The sequence below is a fragment of the Rhinopithecus bieti genome, unplaced genomic scaffold, assembly GCF_001698545.2.
Source record: "Rhinopithecus bieti isolate Rb0 unplaced genomic scaffold, ASM169854v2 scaffold_947, whole genome shotgun sequence".
NCBI lineage: Eukaryota > Metazoa > Chordata > Mammalia > Primates > Cercopithecidae > Rhinopithecus > Rhinopithecus bieti.
The window spans coordinates 1,724,204-1,743,349 of NW_016803664.1; the positions used below are offsets into that span (position 1 = coordinate 1,724,204).

General features: G+C 43.8%; 1 protein-coding gene across 4 annotated transcripts in view; it reads right to left on the minus strand.

Annotated features, from left to right (window-relative positions):
• LIPC (lipase C, hepatic type) overlaps nt 1-19,146 on the minus strand; it is a 163,373-nt gene that overhangs the window by 48,771 nt on the left and 95,456 nt on the right. The gene's annotated exons all lie outside the window — the stretch shown is intronic.

Here is a 19,146-nt window from a genome sequence, read left to right on the forward strand (position 1 = left end):
CTCATTTATTTCGAGCCTTATAACTCAGTCTTTAAAAATTGCCTTTTCTGATCTCAGACTGTTTCTTGTGATATTAATAGGAGTTATGGGGAAAAAGGAGCTTTGTGGCCAAATAAATTTGGGAAATGTTGTATTAAGCAACATTAATCAGGCTTCCTGCTGGTCCGAGAAAAGAAGCTACTGTGAATTTAATCTCTACTAGGGGCAGATGATATGCAGTGGCTCTCAACCTCAGTTACTTTGAAGCAAGCCGCCCTCACCCTCCGTATTTCCTTTTTTGGCCAAGCATTTCTGGCACTGATGGTCCATAGGACACAACTGAAGAAATTCTGTCTGGGGCAGCTTTCCAATGGGCTTGTACACTGTCGAGCTGGGCTCACACTCACCTCTGTGTGCTGGGGTTTCAAAGTCTAGTCCTCACTGCTCTCATGGAGGCAAGGCTTTATGTGTAGGGGAGAGGGCTGAGCACTTTAAGAGCAGGAAAGGAGTTTCTAAATAGGCACATCTAATGGTTTAGACATTGTGCTCTAGGATCCCAAGGCCAAGGATCTTGTGGAACTACTTTGGGGGCTGCTATGGGAGATGGGAGAGGACACAGAGGATGAAAGGGTGGGTTCCTGACTGCCTGCCCACCTGGTTTCATCCCAAAGTTGATTTTAGGTTTTATCGTTTTCTGCTTGAAGAGTCTGTTTGTAGGAAGGTTTCCATAGCTGACACACATTCAGAGACCAAAAATCTAGACCAATCACTTCATTTAACAGATTAAAAACAAAAACAAAAAACAGCCCAAAACCTGAGGTGCCAAAAAGCTCAAACACACATCAATCAATCACATAACTAGATGCTGGATGTAGAGTCCGACTTTCTGGACGTGCCATCTAATGCTCTTTCCACACACTGTTGCATTTGTTTATTTCCTTCTGACTCAGCCAGTTTCAAAAGAGAAGAATAAAAGATAGCAAGGAGCAAATAGCAGCAAAGATAATGGGATAAATCCACCGAGAAATAGCGGGGGAAAGGTAAAAGGAAATCCCACCTGCCCCCCATCCGATCTGTTTCGCTGCAGTTCTTCTTATGCTCCACCTTAAAATGTAAAGAAACGGATGCTAAGAGCAAGGGCTGCTGATGACAAGAATAACTCCAGAGACACAATACCCCACCCCAGTCTCCAGTGAAATGAACTGTTTAATCAAAACTGCGCTATTCTGTAAATACTCAGTCTATTGATGAAGAGCTCTGCAAACAGGGGCAGCTCCTAAGCAAGCCTCCAGAGAGAACCTGGAAGGAACTGAAGAAGACAGAGAAAAAGGGCAGATGTGCCTGTCTTGATGGTTGTGGTGGGAGGACTTACATATACACTCTGTGTTCAATGCATGGGAGGTGAGGCGGAGGGGGCAGCAGAGAAATTCAGAGTAGCTCTCTTAATCCTTCACTTTGCCTGGCTGGCTAGAAGTGTAGTTCTTTTTTTTTTTTTTTTTTTTTTTTTTGAGACGGAGTCTCACTCTGTCTCCCAGGCTGCAGTACAGTGGCACAATCTGTACTCACTGCAAGCTCTGCCTCCCGGGTTCACACCATTCTCCTGCCTCAGCCTCCCGAGTAGCTGGGACTACAGGCACCTACCACCATGCCCGGCTAACTTTTTGGTATTTTTAGTAGAGACGGGGTTTCACTGTGTTAGTCAGGCTGGTCTCAATCTTCTGACCTAGTGATCTGCCCACCTCCGCCTCCCGAAGTGCTGGGATTACAGGTGTGAGCCACCGCACCCAGCTGAAGTATAGTTCTTTTAATTTTAATGGTGAAAATACTTATTGAGCACTTCCTGTATGCCCTGTGTAGTTTATTAACTTCCCACAAAATGCTCTAAGGTAACCAGAGTCATCTTCAGGGATGAAATTTAAACCCAGACAATTCGGTTCTAGAATCAACATTCCTTTGTTTTCTTTCTCTCTTTCTTTCTTTCTTTCTTTCTTTCTTTCTTTTTCTTTCTTTCTTTCTCTCCTTCCTTCCTTCCCTCCTTCCTTCCTTCCTTCCTTCCTTCCTTCCCTCCTTCCTTCCTCTTTCTTTCTTTACTTTCTCTCTCTTTCTTTCTTTTCTCTCTTTCTTTCTTTCTCCCTCCCTCCCTCCCTCTCTCTCTCTCTCTCTCTCTCTTTCTTTCTTTCTTTCTTTCTTTCTTTCTTTCTTTCTTTCTTTCTTTCTTTCTCTTTCTTTTCTTTCTTTTCTTTCTTTCTTTCTTTTCCTTTCTTTCTAGGTGATGAATCCTGTGTATAGCTCTGTGAGTGTTGTATCTATTATGTTTACAACCAGTGTAGCCACCACCAAGATCAAGGCAGAGACCATTTCTATTCTCTGAAACGTGTCTCCAGGCAACACCACAACCAGATGTAACTGTTCTGACTTCCATCACCGGAGATTAGTTTTGCCTGCTTTTGAACTTTGAGTCAGTAGATTCATACAATAGGTGCTCCTTTGGGCCTGGCGCTTCTCACCCAACACTAAATGAGGTTCATTCACATTGTTATATGTGCAGAACCTGCATCTTAACTCCTCTATTCTGCCTCTCAGCACATTAACTAATTCCATGTTACCTTCCAGAAATGTTTCCTTGGAAAGTGGGTTGTGTTTTGCGGGGTTGACTGAGCCTGAAGGAGTGGAGTGAGAACACAAAAGGTTAAGTTCAGAGGGTGGCCCAGAAGAGAACTTCTTAGATAACTCCCTGGTGCTGCACAATTCTGTCTCTCATGGCCAACTTTCGTGGTCCCAGACTCACTGGTATCAGCACAAGTTCCTCTTTCGATTTTGTTTCTCCTTTTACAGAACTAATGTAATCACTGCTGCTTTCTCAAACACGTGGACAGCATTCTCAGGCATCATTTAGGGCAGTGGATTTCAACTGAGGGTTGAGTTTGCTCTGCTGTTACCTCCCCCCACCTTGGGGCATTTGGCAACATGGCAACACCTGGAGATAGTTTTGGTTGTCAAAACAGGGGGCAAAGGGAGTTCTACTGGCATTAGTGGGTAGAAGCCAGTGATCCTGCCAAACACCCTTCAATGCACTGGACAGCCTCTCATAATAAAGAATTACCCAGCCCCAAATGTCAAGTGTGCTGCGATCAAGAAGCCCTGTTCTAGGGTCAGCACAGGAAGTTGGTGGCTGTTCCCTTTTCTGATACAGTAACAGAGGAGGCAGGGCGGAATGAAAAGAGCTCTTGACCAAGAGTCAGAAGATCTGGGTTCAGGGCCCCACTTTGCACCAACTAGCTGTCTGACCTTGTTCAGATCACTTAACCTCCACAAGGCTGATTTCCTCGTCTGTCACTTAGGAGCTGTGATGCCTGCCTTTCTTACTTACTTACAGGCTTGTTGTCAGAATCACAAGTGAGAATGTCAGTGGAATATCTTTGAAATGCTTACATGCTATTATTTTATTTGACTGTGACAGCAAATCAAGCTTATATGGGTGTTTTTGTGTCTAATGTCAATGCAAGAATAGTTTTGGCAGAGTTTCTGTTTCCCTGTGTTCAATTTCCAGGGTCATAGCCTCCTTCTCACATTTGTGTGGGAAAGGAGCTCATATACAAAGGGTGTTTCCTGGAACTGTGGGCAGGGCTTCAAACATCCCTGCAATTCTCTAAGCCTGCAGCTCTCCACACTGAAACTTGTGGTCTAGAAATTCTCTTTTAAATTCTTGTGAGACCTCTGAAGGGGTTCGCTCCAGAAAAGCAGGGCCTTTTTAGCACTGAAACTTGGATTTTATTTTGCCATTTAGAGGCTTAGGGCTGTCGCCCCTCTGGGGTGAAGATATGCAGTGTTACGGCAGCGTCAGTCTGATAGAACATTGTTGAACTCAATATGCTGTGCCACATAGTGGAGAGAGGGGCACAATTCTCTATGAGAGGCAAGAGCCCTGGTGCTGTGCAAGCTGGCACCAAAGTAACATTGGGTATTGTTAAAACCTTGGGGAACTTTGCCTTGTGAATACACAGGAGATTGAGGTGAGGCAGTCAACAGTTCTACTCAAATATAGTTGTTGAAGGGAGACTTAGTAAGCAATAGTGTGGGACATGGATATTTTGTCATCATATTGTAATCATTAACAACATAAACAGTGTTTGGAATCAAGGGGCAAATTTGCTTTAGACTAAAGACTGTTCTCGTCCCATCTAACAAAGTTTTAAAGCAGGTCTCAAAAGGATCGAGCTATTCGCAGGTAATTTAACTGCACCCCAAGACAAAACTAAAGAGCATTTAAAATATTGTAGGAATGCTCAGCACCGATTAGGTAACATTCACAATGTCTGGTATTTAGTCAAAAATTACCAGGCATGCAAAGAAGCAGGAAAATACAACCCACAATGAAGAGAAAAATCAATCAATCGAAACTAACCTAGAATTGTTATAGATGGTAAAATTAGTCATCGAGAACATGAAAACAGTTCTTATGAGTATATTTCATTTATTCAAGATGGTAGAAGAAAATGTAAGCATGCTAAGAAGAAATATGGAAGCTCTAAGAAGTCTAAACTGAACTTCTAGAGATTGAAAAATCAATGTCTGAGATATGAAATACATTGGGTGGGATGAATAACAGATTACACACAGCAGAAGAAGAGATTAGTGGACTTGAAGTCACAACAGCAGAAACCAACCATATGAAACACAGAGAAAAAAGACTGAAAATAAATTAACAGAACATCAGGGAGCTGTCGGGCAATTTTAAGAGGCCTCGTATATGTGTAATTGAAGATTCCAAAGGAGATAAGAAAGGGGACAGAAAAGAATGCTTAAAGAAATAATAATGGCAGAAAAATGTCTAAATTTGATGAAAGCAGTAAATACCTACATCCAAGATGATCAATGATCTCGAAACACACACACACACACACACACACACACACACACACACACACACACAGGGAAACTATACCAAGGCACAGAATAATCAAATTGCTGAAAACCAGTGATTAAAAAAAAAAATCTTAAAAGAAGGCAGAGGTAAAAAGCCACACTGCATACACAGCAACAAAGGTAAGAATTCAACAGACATCTCCCCAGAAACAAGGCCTACCAGAAGACAATGGGACAGCACTTTTAAGGTTCAAGCAGAGATGTGCAGCAAATCCCATGGCCTTGGGCTCCTTGTAGGTTGGTAGATGTTGGGACAAAAATCTCATCCTCAAAGCCTAGCCAGGTGTCAGCAAGAAACACAGAGCACTGACACGTGGTGGTCACACAATGATCACAACCCCGTGTTCGTGCTTATGAGAGAATAGGAAGCGAGATGAAGTAATGGAAAATTTCACAGTGACACTAAGAAGAGATCTGAGTTCTAGAACACACTGAGTACATATTTTCCCTCGAAAGTGTCTTTCCTCTACTGTCTGTCTCCAGCTCTATGAGTGACATCCCCAAGCCGTGAACTTTAGGCACCCTTGACCCCTATATTTCTCCTACCCCATTGCCAGTCAGCTCATTGATTTTTCTCAAAAATGCCTCCATTTACTTTTTTTCCTCCAGATCTAATTCAGGCCCTCATTACGTCTCACAAACTCCTTATTTGACGCTGGGAAAGTTGTATTACCCCTGTGGGTCTGAGTTTGCCCCTTTATAGAATAAGGAGATTGGCTGATGATCTCCAAAGGCCCTTTTTGTTTCTTAAAGTATGGGTTTCGGTGATATATATAACTTATAACCTCCTCTCTGGATATAACCACATCAGAATCAAGCTTCATTAGTGTGATGCAAAAGAGGTCTTTACATATATAGATATCTGCTCTATGGTATGTAGTAGCTGCTCTATGGTATTTGCTGAGTAAAGAAATGAGAGTTTAAAGCAAAGCAAACAAACAAAACCCCCATTCCTGCTCCAAATAGCTATATTCTGGAGAACAGGATCCAGTTTGTGGTAGGCTGAATAACGACCACCTCCAAATTTGTCCACATCGTAACCCCCAGAACTTAGAATATGTTACCAAAAGGACTTTGCAGATGTGATTAAGGTAAGGATCTTGAGTTGGGGAGATTATCCTGGTTTCTTTGAATGGACCCAGTGTAATCCCAAGGGTTCTTATAAGAAAGAGGCAAGAGGGTTAGAATCAGAGAGAGAAATTGGAAGATGCTATGCTGCTGGCTTTAAAGATATAGGAAGCCAAGGAATATAGGTGGCCTCTAGAAGCTGAAAAAGGTGAGGAAATGGATTTTGTCCTCAGACTGTCCAGAAGAAACACAGTTCTGATGACACCTTAATTTTAGGACTTTTGACTGCAGAACGGTAAGATAGTGTCAATTTAACTAATTAAATTTGTAGTAATTTGTTAACAGAAGCATAGGAAACCAATATATAGCCTTATTTCTGCATTAACTTTTTTTGAGATGGAGTGTCACTCTGTCATCCAGGCTGGAGTGCTGTGGCACGATCTTGGCTCACTGCAAACTCTGCCTCCTGGGTTCAAGCTGTTCCCCTGCCTCAGCCTCCCAAGTAGCTGGGATTACAAGTGTGCGCCACCGTGCCTGGCTAATTTTTGTATTTTTAGTAGAGATGGGGTTTCACCGTGTTTGCCAGGCTGGGGTCTCTAACTCCTGACCTCAGGTGATCCTCCTGCCTTGGCCTCCCAAAGTGTTGGGATTACAGACATGAGCCACTGCATTCGGCCTGCATTAACTTTTTATGCTTACTAGGAAAGATGTTTAACTTTTCTGAGTCTCTGGTCTACTTTCAATCAAATAGCATTAAAAATATCTTCTCTATGAGGTAAGGGTGTAATGAAATAGTGCATAATCCTAGTTGAAATAATATAAAATACTCCTTATAATAGCAATACAACTACTAGTACTACTACTACTTCTTCTACTACTACTGGTACTACTGGGACTGCTAACGCTTTGCAAATGCCTTATAGACATTGTTTGACTGTAATCGCTAAACAATCTTATGAAGTAGCGATTGCTATCCACCTTCCACAGATGCTAAACCAAGACTTGAAAGGGAGAGAAGTGTGCTCAGCCACACAGCTAGAAAGTGGAGGAGCTGGAATCCCCATTACAAACAGGTGTTCTGGCTCCTTTAGTTATGCTGGCGATGATAAACTTGATGCCAACGGGGGCTTTTATGATGCTGCTTATTACTGTACCACTCTGTTGTCATTCTTTCCTCATGCCTTTCTCCTTTAACAACATCTGATTGCTTCACTCACCATATTCCAGCCTGTCACCAGCTCGTCACGGAAATGATTGAAATGCTACTAATTCTGCATTATGGCTTTCTGGCTGGGTGAAGTTGGCAAAGGCTGAGGAGATGTTTGTGTATCTAAGAGCAAATGGCCCCAAGGTTTGGCAACGGAAATGCCCCTCCCACCACACCCAAGAGAAATGTGCATGGTGAGGAGTTCTGGGGTTCTCAGTCTCTTGTGAGTAGAGCCAGGACGTAGACGCCAGCTGCTGTGGGGTTTCTCCAGAATTCTCAGCTGCACAACAGTGAACTGAGGGGGTTGCTGTGAGGCAGTGTGGCATGCAACATCTTATCCTTTTATTTGAGGGAACTGCTAAAAGTTTAAGTAGTCAGCTCTCCAGTCCTCATCCTCCTTCTTTCATTTACCTGTTTCCTCTTCCTTTTTCCTCCCATCACGTTGGATGCTGAATGTTTCCCTGTGTTGTTCTGAGGTCTGTTTTTAGGGGACTGGCTTGGCTAACAGGAGTCAGGACCTAAAGGGCCGGCTCTGCATGAGCTCTGCTTTCTGCAGCCCAGAGCAATGGTTTGCTTTGAAGATTGTTGAGAATATTTGGATTAATAAGATTTGTTCTAATATTTCCCCTCATTTCTGATCATCAAAGTGCTTGGAAGGTTTGAGCTGGTGCAGAGTTTCTTCTAGTTTGTCCTGGGGAGCAAGTGTCTGGAACAGGGTTGATTTAAAAATGTTTTCTGACTGAAGCCTTGTTAATGGGGCAGGCTGCAAATTCACATCAAGGGAGTGTCATCTTTCAAAGCAGCTTCTTGGCAGAAGGGGATGTGGAATTTTAGAGAAATCTGAATCTGTTAAGCTTCCATTAAATGAACTCCTTGATTCCAGACTGTGCTGAGCGGAATCTAGGAACCGTGGGCCGTGAATAATTGACTTCTTCAGTGGCAGGATGCCTGAGAAAGGTCGAGCGTCCTTTGGGATGAAACATCCATCAGTTTGGAGGAGGATTTTGCTTTTCTGTATTCCTCTGTGTCTCCTTTTCTATGTAGTTTTACTTGTTTGTTTTGTTTTGTTTTGTTGATGCTTTGTGTTTTGCCCAATATAACGGAGATGAAAGGCGGAGGTTTTGTACCGGGGTCTGGAGGATGTGGGTGGAACGACCGTCGTCATAGGGCATCATTTTATGGCTGTCAGCCTTCCTCACATTGACTGTAAGTACCTTGAGGACAGGGGCAGGGTTTTACCTTTCATCCCCTTTCCCCGCCTCCTACCTCGTTCCAGTGCCGCTGTTGCTCAACCCGTATTTGGCAACTCATCCCAGGGTGCCTTCGTCTCCTGAAGCTCTGACCCAGTGACCAGGCCACTTTAAGATTCGGGGGTGGGTCTGAGACTCCGTCTGCCTTCCTAAAAGACTGCTGGATCTGGAGATGTCACCCTGTGGGCTGTGATTCCCGTGGCTTTTCCCAGTGGTCTCGCAGACCCAGCCGGCCCAAGCCATCCTTCTCACTTTCTCATATTGCTCCTGGTTCAAAGGTCCCATCCCCATGTTTCACATCTATTCCTGCCTCTGATTTGGGTGAACTTTCTCTCTTAAAAAGCAAAAAACAAACAAAAAGCGAAATAAAACATTGTAGAAAACTTAGAGAAAAACGGCCAGGTGCAGTGGCTCATGCCTGTAATCCCAACACTTCGATAGGCCAAGGCGGGTGGATTACCTGGAGTCAGGAGTTCGAGACCAGCCTGGCAAACATGGTAATACCCATCTCTACTAAAAATACAAAAATTAGTCAGGTTTGGTGGCTCATGCCTGTAGTCCCAGCTACTGGGGAGGCTGAGGCAGGAGAATCGCTTGAACCTGGGAGACAGACGTTGCAGTGAGCTGAGATCATGCCATTGCACTCCAGCCTGGGGCAACAGATTGAGAATGCATCTCAAAAAAAAAAAAAAAAAAAAGAAAACTTAGAGAAAATCACCAAAATAATCAAAATTACCTGTATTCCCATAATCAGAGATAACTATTGTATTATGGTTATGATTTCCTTCTAGGTTTTAAAATGCAATGTGTGTCTCCATGTATATGTTTGAGTTTAATTTTGTGTGTGTGTGTGTGTATATAATTTAGAATCCTGATTTTATAACTCAATGTTTTGTCTTGAACACTTCCGCATGACATCAATAATTGGCAAGAGAGAATCCTAACGTACCAGAATTATAATATTTGACCAACACTCTACTGTTGTAACTTAAATTACAACCACTGTTTTTTCCAAATGTAAACCATACTGTGATGCAATCCTAGTCATAGACCTTTCTCTACCTCCCAGATTAATTCTCTTTGAATGAACTCCTGGAAATGGGATTACTAGATTAAGTGACATCAACTTTTAAAAGACTCTCAATACCTGTTGCCAATTGTCCGCGCCAATTTAGCTTTGCTCATGCAAACCAGCAGGGTGCCCTTGTCTTCTGGACACAGTGAGTCCTACTAGTCTTATGTAGAGCTCTCCCCTGAGAACTTGCCTGGGCCCTAATCCTTGGGATATGGTATTTATCATTCATGTTCCTGCAGCATCTGATGCCATCCCTGGAGAGCTCCAGGTATGGGTAAATGCAATGGCAAATGCAGTGGAATGAGTTATTGCCTGCATCTCCTTGAGTTTGGGACTTGCAGTTAGTAAGGATTCAATTACTCTCCTTTCACCACATTCCCTCCCCAGATCCCCTAGACTGAGAAGAATGGGGAAGAGGACTGAAGGATGCCTTTGAGTTGAATGAACAGCTGAGAAGTCTTAGCTGGAAACATGCCAGAATTACACAAGACTGTGGATAATCATTTAATTTGCATTTTGTACCATTTCATGTAGATGAGAAAAACAAAAGATGTAGAGTCAGAAGTCCTGGATTCTAGTTTTGGGTCTTCCAGGCATTAGCTGAGTGATGTTAGAGAAGTCTCTTAAGCTATTCGAGCCCCAGTCTCTTCATCTGTAAATATACACAATAATAACGACTTCCAGGTGTGGTTGTTGAGATGCTGAAATGAGATGTCACCACATGTCAGCATTTTGTATACTAAAGTATTTCCGGAAGGAAGTGCTGTTATCCTCACCAACTCCACGTGGAACAATGTGCATTAGTTAGCAATGTGTCACTCTTGCTGAGAGGTCCTTTCAGGACGTGTAATGGTCTTATGTTTTGCTTACTTGTTTATTATAGTATTTCATTGAATCTAATATACACAAATAGTATGATATACCATTGTTTAACATACCACTAAAAAGGAAAAAAGCAAGTTACAAGTTAAAACCTGATGTCTTAGTGATAGTCTTGTGTGGATTGGTCACGGTGCCTCTTGTTTGGAGATTTCTCTCCTATGCTTTAGGGTTTGGCAGTTTCTCCTACTGTTGGTTGCTTTGCTTGCAGCCTGATGGGCAATCCTTTTGCATGTGCACCAGTAAAGTACAGCTTCATATATTGCGGTTACGTTTCATAAAACACTTGTTTGTTACTTTGTAAGAAAACATAGGATGACGGTTACTCTAATGATGAATATCAAATTCATGCCTCACCTCTGTCTCTGTGCCTTTTTGTGTGCAAATAATGAGTTAATCTTGTCAAAAACCTTCTAAGTGGCAATTAAGCTCAAGCCATGCAGTACTACTCAACAATGCGTGCAAGTCAACTGAAGTGATGGCAGTAAGAGCCCTTTTTATCAGTGTCACAACCATGCCCTAGCCCACAGCATTTGTCAGATAAATTCCAAATTCAAAGATATTAAATAGAAACAACAGTGGACCTTACAACTGAAGAAATAAAGTATCTGTTTCCTATACCAGGGAATTGAGTCCTTGTCAGTCATGTCTTCCACCCTATGCCCAGCACCTAGCACAATGTTGGCATTCAGAAGGTACTCAACAAATATGTGTTGAGTAATGGAGAAAACAATACAATTCTGCACATGTACATTTTATTAACAGCGGAACTGGTTAAAGTCTTATGGAATAAAATAGTATATAAATATATTCTTCTTTTTCTAAACTGTTTTAACGATCCAACAGATCCAATGGTATAAAAACCTTTCTTATAAAATTTTTTTAAATTTTAAAATGTACAGTTAAATTATTATTGATCGTAGTCACCCTACTGTGGTATCAAATAGTTGGTGATACCAGTTATAAGAACTAAAATTTTGACTGGTAAATATAATAATAGATATCCATTGACAACATTCCTATCATATTATATAATTTTGTATAACACTTGTCTGTTTCCAAACGCAGACACGATATCGCTAGTAATAGGGATGGAAGTGATTCTTGGTCACCAAGCAGGGTAAATTTGGGAGTATAGGAAACAATTTCATCCTTGTAAATGATGTGGCAAAACATTGAGTATACAGAGGGTCCTGGCTTACTGGGGAGTTGGTAAGCCATAGTATGGCTATTATATGTTAAAAAGACTTAAAAAAAAAAAAAAGATTGTGTATGGGAAGTGAATTTTGCAGGGAAAAATAGAAAAATATATTTATTTACTGAACACCTATTTGTTTAGCACATGGTCATTTAATCCTCACAGCAATCCTTGGAGTAGATAGCATTGCTTCATTTTGCAAATGGGGAACCTGAGACTGAGAGAGAGTAACCTGCCTGTAGCTAGTAGGTAGTTGCTCCAGGATTCCAATCTGAGTCTTCTTGATTCTACAGCGATTGCTTTTCCAACCATTCTATGCTGACTCAGAAAACCTGAGCGTTTCACAATATCTAATAAGAGTTAATGAACATTTAGGAAGACTGGGGCCGGCCCTGGAATTGAAATGGAGAAGGTGGCTCATCATCTGAGGAGGAGTCAAGTTGGTGAAATTGATGGATTCTGTTCTATCTAAACCATTCACAGTGGATTGATGTATTTCCCAGACAACACTGAAGAGAATGTGTGGATTTGGGTACGATAACAAGAGAGGATTCTGATGATATGTTCCCCATCATTCCCTGCATACATATCCTCTTCTTATTTGCTTTATTTGGCTCAGTTTTGTTCCTTCATTCTTTTAGCAGTTGTTAAAAGAGCTACTGTATAAGGTTTGCTTTGATACAGGACAAATACATTGGGATGTTGTGAATGAGGGAGTTCTGTGTACAAGTGGTACTCAGCAGAGAGGCTGGGTGAGAAGCCTAGGACAGAAGAAAGGAGGATACAGAGAAGAATACTAAAAAAAAAAAAAAAAAAAAAGAAAAGAAAAATAGTAGCAGGAATGAAGGGTTGAAAAACCCACAGCCCTTTCACCAAGGTCAGGTTGGTTGGTTCTTCCTGTCCAGGCTGGAGAGGGCAGAAGGATGTGAATGGGGAGGAAAAGGTGTCAAAAAAACTGGGACCAATGAAAACCTTGTTGGGAACTATGTCAGCCATAAGGCACTCTCCCTCAGCCCTCAGCACTGAGTTTGGGGATGAATACATTTTTGTTTCAGAGCAAAGTTGATAAATCCAAATGTTCCCATATTAACTAATTTGTTCAGTTCAATACTAATAAAGGGATGGGGGGTCGGCCTATAGGAGAGGAAAAGAGCTAGCTAGGAAAGGCATTTCGTGTTTTACCAAAGTATGTGAGTTAATGATCTCCCTACCTCCAAAGTGACCACAGTGAGTAAGACTCGCTGAATCCTGTGTTCAGGTTACTTGTCATAAGAGGAATTGGACTGGACTAACATTGCTTTGGGGATGATCAGCTTAATTTGATTATGGGGTGGCAGTTGTTGGGGCTCAGCAACTGTTACCCCAAAATATGGTGCTTTGACATGCTAAAATAAGAACAGCCTCAGGGTCTCTCTGATCTTAACCCCCAACCCCCACCCTTGGCCCCACCCCATCTCTCAATTCTTCATCTCTCCCAAAGCTCTGGATGAAGTTGTTCTCTTCATCCCTTATCTGGCTAAAGTCTGGACCTACCAAGGAAGAAAACAATTATCTCTAGTCTCCTTCCTGAGTTTTCATCAACTGAACCCATATCACAGGAAGAAAGACTCAAGTTTGCCAACACACCTGGACCGCATTTTGTCACAATCCATCATTTTCTATTTTGGTTCCCATTCAGTATTTACCAGTCATTGTCTGCTCTACAGTCCCAACAGACTTTGTCCATGGCCATTGTAAGTTCCCCAAGTCCAGTCATCTCCCCCTAAATATCATTTACCATCCCTCATATTGCCACATTTCCCCCAGCACCCCTTCCCCTATGAAGAAGGGTTAATGGGTAATTGTTCTCTATGGATCCTCCAGTGCTACACATGTTAAAATAAATTTGTATGCCTTTTTTTCTACTAATCTGTCTTCTCTGAGTCAATTTTCAGTGAACTTTCAGAGGGCAAAGGGGAAGCTTTCCCTTAGCCCGTACACAGTGCCTGGTGGAGTATGGATTTTAAAGTCGCTAGCCAGCTTCCCTTTCTGTATTCCAGAACTGTAGAAGCTGAACTTTGTCCTAGAGGCCACTCTCCCCTTATTATAAGAGGGACCACTTTAGTGAGCTCTTTTGGTTTTCCAAAGTAAGGCAAGTACTGATTTGTGTGTGGCCAGGGGAATCCTTGAATGATTTGAATCCTCAAAGAAATAATTCAATCATAGATATATCACAAGACCTTATGCAGATGACTGATCACATTCCAAGAACGGGAATTATCCTACTTGTATGTTTAATAATGAGCTAAATCAAGTCCGTTTGACTTATCTTCCTTCCTTCCTTCCTTCCTTCCTTCCTTCCTTCCTTCCTTCCTTCCTTCCTTCTCACCCTCCATTTTTTCCTCCTTCCTTCTTTCCTTCTTTTTTAAGAAAAAGCAAAAAGAAAAGTATATTTCTCTTTTGGTTAGAAATACTATCAAGAGGACAGGGAAAGTTTAGCCATTGTGAAAACCAATTTTATTTCTTGAGCTAATCCAGACTGGTAAATGTACTTCCTGGTTTCCCCACTCATGATTTGCCTGTGTCCCCACCTAAATCTCATATTGAATTGTAGTTCCTATAATCTCCACAGGTCCTGGGAGGGACCAGGTGAAGATAATTGAATCATGGGGTGGTTTCCCCAGCCTGTTCTTGCGATAGTGAGTTCTCACGAGATCTGATGGTTTTATAAAGGGCTTCCCCCACCCCTTCACTGGGCACGTCTCCTTGTTACCACCGTGTGAAGGAGGACATGTTTGCTTCCTCTTCTGCCATGATTGTAAGTTTCCTGAGGCCTCCACAGCCATGCTGAGTTGTGAGTCAATTAAGCCTCTTTCCTTTCTAAATTACCCAGTCTCGGGTGTTTCTCGAGTATGTCTTTATTAGCACTGTGAGAATGGACTAATACACCCTCACTCCTGTAGCATCTTCCCCCACCTCAGGGTGGGGGGCAGAGGAAGCCAGCAGGGCTTAGGAGTTAGGAACACAGCCAGCTTTCAATAGAGCGCAATTTGAGCCTGTGTCTTCAGGGAGAACACTGGTGCTTTATTAGGGGAGCCTCTCAGCAGTCTGTATCGTGGAGAAAGAATCTTGTCGCCTGCATGGATATTTCAGAAGCTAGGGCTCTGGGTTTGGAATTGTGAGTGGAGTTGACAGGGGAGGGAGAGGGAATAGGCAGAGTGGCCTGGGCCGCCTTCACTGTGCCTTCTCGTCAGCACCTGCTTTGCCCTGCTCAAAGGCCTCTCTTCTAATCTGGACTGTCCTGGAACAGTGGCCAAGTGCCTCCTGTGGGAGGGTGCCCTTTCAGTTGTGGCAGGAGAACTGAGCCCATTCAGTGTGCCCATGCAAAGAAGGTTGGGTGTGTCTGGCTTCTATTTCTGTCCTCCAGCATAGCTGTGGCTTTTGAGATCTATGGAAGGAGCAAAACAACACCCTTGCCGCAAGCACGCCATGGCAGTCTCCTTTCCGGACAGCCTCTCCCCTCTTGGGCTAAGGAGAGCCCTGTTGTGAAGCACAGTGATGGGAAAGGAGCCCCACAGATGTGTGTTTGAGACAAGAACAGGAAGAGGTACTAAAAGTGCCCAAGCACAGCCCAGGTGGGGCTCACACCATAGAGACAAAGTGGGGAGGGGTGGCTGCCATCTGCTCTAAGGAAGTTCCTCCAAGTTGGTCAGTAAGGATGAGACCCAAACAGTGGAATTCCTCTATGCAAGGCCCAGGAGCTCTGGCACAAGGAGGCAACAGCCGCCTCCTATAAGGAGGGAGCTCACAGGGCTGTGTGGTGCTGGCTCCCCAAGGCTGACCAGCAGCGTGCAGCCCCGTCAATGCAATCTGCAGTCCCCTAATGAAAGCAGGATACTCAACTCATGATAGAGTTGATGGGTTTGGTCTTGGAATGTTGGCTTGGGTGGGAACTGGCTTTAGAGTAGTCATTTACCAACTCGAGCTTGTTCCAAGAAGGGTGACTAAGTGACGGAACTGGAAACCGTGTCATTTGAGGATGTGTTAAAGGGAGACTTAGTCCAAAGAAGGGAAGGGCTGGTTGAGGGTGGGTGAAACATGAAGGAAACAGATCTTGGTACAATAAAGGGAGGAGCATGCCAATGGCAGTAGATGAGTATCATCTGAACAGTCTATCTTCGTACTCATGAAATGTTTGTTCCACCTCACAGGCATCCCTACCAAGCCAGCAGACCATTCACCAGCCCCAACAATACCAACAGCAGCTGTTGAGCAGATTCTATGTGTTGAGCCCTGTTCTCAACGTTTTTTTGTATATTAAATCATTTGATCCTCACAACAACCCTATAAACTACATGAATCTTTTATTATCCCACTTTTTAAAGATGAGGAAACTGAGACACGGGGATTATCCCATTTGCCTGAGGCCACATGGCTAGTGAGTGGGGGAGCTGGGACCACATGTAGCAGAGGCTGGAGTCAGCATGTGGCCTCCGTCTGCTCCCGCCAGCCCTGCTGTATCCCAGCGACCCGATGGCTGGCTGTAGGGTGGTAGCCTTTCCCCTTAGGTCCTGGCCTATTCGTGGGCTGTTGGCCTCACAGTCTATCACATCAAGTTTCAGATGCCTATTCCTTCTCCCTCCCCTGTCAACTCCACTCACAATTCCGAACCCAGTGCTATCACATCAAGTTTCAGATGCCCCAGAAAATTGGGGACCTGTGCTGTCTAGCATAAGGGAATTTCCATTGTCTTTGCCTTCACGGTTCCTCCAGCTTCTGCATGACTATGGTTTTTGCAGCTTGGTTTGACTGAAAATATTTGGCCTCTTGAGTTCTATTCTTTCTCTGGCTGTTTTTGGCCTCCCTGGTGCTACATAACCGGGAGATTCCTGCTTTGCTACCAGAAGCACGGCAGGCCGTGTAAAACGGGGTACAGTGTGCACAGCTGTCCTCGAGGTAGTATAATGGGGCCATTTGGATTTACACACACTGGGTCGTGTTTAGAGATCTGCTACTCTCCACGTGCTGCTGTCTGGTGAAGAGAACACTAGTTTATGAGGATGGCCTTTTATTTGTCTTGTTTCTGACAATAAGGGTAGAAATTTCCTGTCTTCTGATACTTTCGAGATTGCTGGGAGGAGAAAAAGAAATCCAAATTTGTTCTTAACTGAAAAGCTACAGAATGAGTTGTTGGAAGTGGGAGAAGGCCAGGTCGATGCTGGGCCTCAGGCTGAACATAGCAGTGTGGTTCTCAAGCCACCCTCTGCTTTGTTTTGGCCTGTTGGGTGCTGTTCCTAGCCTTCTGGAAGACCCCTTATTCATACAGAGAGGGGTGTGTTGACATCCAGAAACAGAACTGGCCAAAATGGAAATTTCTTTGTGATTTGGCTTCAAGAGTCACTTGCTTGAGACTCAGAAAACATCTCTTTTCTGAATGGTCCACAGGTGGCCATAATGTATAAAAAAGAGAACTTTAGAATGAGCAGGTGTCATCACTTCTGCCCTGGGCTGCCTGACAACAGCATGTTGATTTTCCTCTGCTCTAAGAGGTTACAACCCCAGATGGGGCTGGAATGACCCCACGGTCAAGAGGACTTTTATGCTGGGGGGTCTGGAGGGAGCTCGTTCACCCCAACGAGGATGAGTGCAGGCCTGTGGCCCTGCACTCTGGCCCAGTCTGTTGGATGAGACTTGAAACTGGTGTATGGATTTCTGTGGTATACAGGACCTTCTGAGAATTTTTCTTTCCACTTGGAAAATAATGTCCTGTCATATCTTGAAATGTGTCATGGGCTTGATATTGTCATCGGCTTTCTTCTGAAAATGTCCTTCTGAGGAAATGGGACTGGTGCAGTCCGTGTGTTTGGGGTGTGTGGGGTGTGAGTGGGTGGGGTGTGTGTATGGGTGTGTGTGTGGGTGGGGGTGTGTGTACATATAAAAGTCCACCCTGGTGTGGGCCCTGTGCCTGGAAACTCACAGGCTGCTGGAGACCTGCCTGGCATGCCTACTTCTCCTTGGTTTCTACCACTGCTGTGTCCAGGTGACTTGCCCTCAGACGCTTGCTCTGTGCTCTGTCTCTAGCAGGTGCAGGGCCTACTTAGGCTCACAGAGACAGCACTCACATTCCCTCTGCTTTTGGGGCCACCCAGGGGCTGGGTGGTGAGGCCCAGTGGAACCCTGCTCCTCACATTCCCTGGAGTGAGCTGGTGAATTGGAAGGTTGACGTGCTGGCGCTGAGACACTGAGGGTCCTGCGACACTGAGGGTGCTGCCTGTTTGCATGTGTCCAGTAGGGTGCTGATGTGTGCCAGTATCAGATGCAAGCGGTTGCCCCATGCAGACCAAGTCCTTACCTCCCAGAGTCCTGCCAATGATGCCTTGGTACCCCCAGGGTCCCTGTTATCCAGGGGCTGGTGCTGCCCCTAAGGCCTTTCACAGATCGCCTCTCCCTGACTCCTACTATCCTACCTTGGACTCTGCCCCTCCACTCCTTCTCCAGCCTCCGAATGGGCAACAGGCAAATCCAGTGACAGATTCTGACCAGGGTTTAAGGAACCCACCAAGTTCTCTTACACCAGGAAAACAAATAAAATCTTGGTTCTCCCACTTCAGAGGCTGTGTGACTCTGGGAAAGTTAACTTTCCTGCACCTCAGTTTCCCCCCTTTTGACATGGGATTAGCAACACTGTCTGAATTGTGAGGGTTGAGATTGTCCATAATAATAATCATGAATTGTCCATCGCTCAGTTGTTATGGAGATAAAATGAGTTAATATTTTTAAAGCACCTATACATATTATTTATAATATGTATATACTATTCTCAATGATGCATGGCACATCTGATAGAAGTGTGTATTTAAAAAAAAAAAAAAAAAAAAGCCCAGGTGCAATGTTTCAGCACCTCACGGGCTCATCAAATGCCTGTTGAATGATTAGGAAAGCTCTACAGGCTGAGAGTTGCTTGGGGGTGCTGATAACCATGTCCTCTTCATCCTTGTGCCTCCCCAAAGCCTGACAGGCTGTCTGGCATATGGGAGGGCCCTAAAAATTGCTCTTTGACTGTATAAGTGAGTGAGTGAATATGCCTTACTCATTTTGTACCTTCTCTTCGGCATTGGAAACCTTAGTTGTAGAGAACTTCTAATTTGGGAACATATTACCCCAGTTCTCACACATTAAGGACGTAATGAGAACTCAAAAGAGTGGGGCCTTAACCCAATAGGAATGGTGTTCTTGGAGATGACTTGGAGTTAACCACTGTGACATCTGTGACCTCAAAGCAAGAGCTATGGCAAGTTAAATGATACGTTTTCAGAAAAACAAGCAAACAAAAAAACAAGAGAAAATTACATGGAATTCAATGCAAAATGTGCAAAGTAACCCAAGGATGGGAGCTAAGTAGGGATGCAACACCACCCTTTCCTTGTTTTGAAGGAATATCTACCTAGCACCCACACGTGCCAGGTAAAACTCGGGATGGCAGCTAAGTAACAATCCTGCTGTCCAGGTGCATCCAATCTGGTGGGGATGGTGGGTTCTGTAGCAGCACAGGAATGGAAATGCTTCCAGAGCAGAGCCAAAGTGC